Below are 2,330 nucleotides of genomic sequence, written 5' to 3'. Positions count from 1 at the left end.
GTTCATCACTAATACATGAGAAAAGAGTCTGATCTTTATTCGACCATGTTTCAGCAGTCGCCATAATGCTTCCAGCATTGTGAGTTTTGGTGATCTTTTGTTTTTAGCCTTTAATCATAATGAACGTACCCTAATTCACTCATTCTGTTGGTTTCACTAGTGCCTGTTTATTCCTCAGAGGAGTGAAACCAGTGAAACAAGTCTAGGAATCCTGAAGCTAAGTGCACCTTATTTCACTGATCCTCCCACAGGAACAGCATACTGTAACAAGAGCCATCATACAAATGCTGCTTTTACCAAGTAAACCTGATTTACAGAAAAGTAAAATCTATGCACCTGATTTTTTTTTCTGACAACTATTTGCACAGTCAACTTTAAATGGATAGTTCACCCAATGAAAATTTTCTCATCATTTACTCACCATCATGTCATCCCAGATATGTATGACTTTCTTTCTTCTGCTGAACACACATGAAGATATTTAGAAGAATATCTCAGCTTTGTAAGACCACACAATCCAAGTGAATGGTTACCAGACATTTGAAGATCCAAAAGGACATCAAGGCAGCATAAAAGTAATCCACATGACTCCAGTGGTTAAATCCAAATCTTCAGAAGCTATATGATAGGTATGGGTGAGAAATGGATCAATAATTAAGTCCTTTTTTACTATAAATCTCTACTTTCACATTCTTCTTCTTTTGTTTTTGGCGATTTGTGTTCTTTGTGCATATCGCTACCTACTGGGCAGGAAGGAGAATTTATTATAAGGAGCTACAGAGCTGAGATATTCTTCTGAAAATCTTTGTTTATGTTCAGCAGAAGAAAGAAAGTCGGACACACATGGGATGGCATGATATTGAGTAAATGATTCATTTCTCATGATGGCCAACAGTGAAGCCAATGTTTGGAAAGATTATGTTATTTGCATTGATGTTTGAGTTTATTTCTGTATCATTAACCTTCCTTTTGACACTGATAGTAGTCCTGTAGAGCGCAACAGTGCCCGTCAACTTTTGCTGCCGTCTGGGTTCCGGAAGTATTTTTCCCATTAATTTCTTCCTTAGACTTTTCATAAAATCCTCCATTAAAGAATTGTAAAACATGAGCCAAACCAACCAGCTCCGAGGTGAACAACAACATTAGAGACTTTTTTTAAGGCAAAAAAAGTATTAGAAAATCAGACAAAAAGACAAAGTTACAAGTCTGTGTACTTACCATCTTTCATGAGGGCACAGACGACAATCCCATGAAGCATTGCGAATGACGTAATCGAATACAAATCTATGGAAATATATGAAGCTATCGATTTTATGTTGGTGATTGTAAATATAGAAACAATATATTTTACATTTATTGCAAAATATTCAGATATACACAAATATATAAGTAGTTTGAGAGTGCAGGGAGACCGACTCATTTGCGTCATTCAGAGTGGAGTGGGCGGTCGCTACCGGGCTTATTTTATGGGCTTTGCTGGCCACAGTTCTCTGATTGGTGAAGCTTTCACTACTGGACCATGGGTAATGTAGTTATTCAACAGGACTTCTGCTATTAAAGACTATTTTTAAACAATTTATTCAATGGTAGCTTTGCATCGATGAACAACCTCAGAGCTCATGGTTTATAAGTTAGCGTTGAAAATCAATTAGTCTATGAAAAAGATGAATGAGATTTTTAATAATGGAACCAGACTGTTGCACTCTATTGGGAACTGTGTGTTTAAGAAGATTCAGTTTTTGCTTTTATGTTGTAATCCTATAAGATAATGCCTTTTAGGAACCTTTGGGATTTGTTCCCAATTATGATAGAAATTACAGTTGGAATCCTGTTCAGATTTGTTATTGCATTCCTTTAGAATGTTTTGACTGGGAAATATTATATATGCGGGTGATGGAAGTGAACTGTTGTGAATCTAGCAGGCCAAAGCTCGGTTTCACTCCTATGAAAACGTAACCCATGAACTGGAGAGTTTCAGGGATCCCATTTCATCACTGTGTCCTTGAGCAAGACACATAAATCCAGTTGTTCCTGGCAGACTGTCCTGCAAGATGCTCAAAGAGTCTTATTAATGACAAAGTATACAAAAACTATTTAGAGAGACATAGAGTGGCCACAAGAGAAGTCATATTTCCTGAAGTTTGATGAAAATAGAGTAAGGTCAGAATTGCTCTCTAAAAAAGTATCTGCATCAAGGTTTTCCTGTCAAAAATAACAGGAAATGATGATAAAGTGAAAACGTAACAGAAAAAGATTGACCTTCATATGTTGTATTCTTTTAAAAACGATATTTATTACCAGAGGAAACACCAGTGTGGACACCACCCCAA

This window comes from Myxocyprinus asiaticus, chromosome 24 (assembly GCF_019703515.2).
Source record: "Myxocyprinus asiaticus isolate MX2 ecotype Aquarium Trade chromosome 24, UBuf_Myxa_2, whole genome shotgun sequence".
Taxonomy (NCBI): Eukaryota; Metazoa; Chordata; class Actinopteri; order Cypriniformes; family Catostomidae; genus Myxocyprinus; species Myxocyprinus asiaticus.
The sequence above is the reverse complement of the archived record's forward strand: the minus strand, read 5'-3'. Positions refer to the sequence as shown.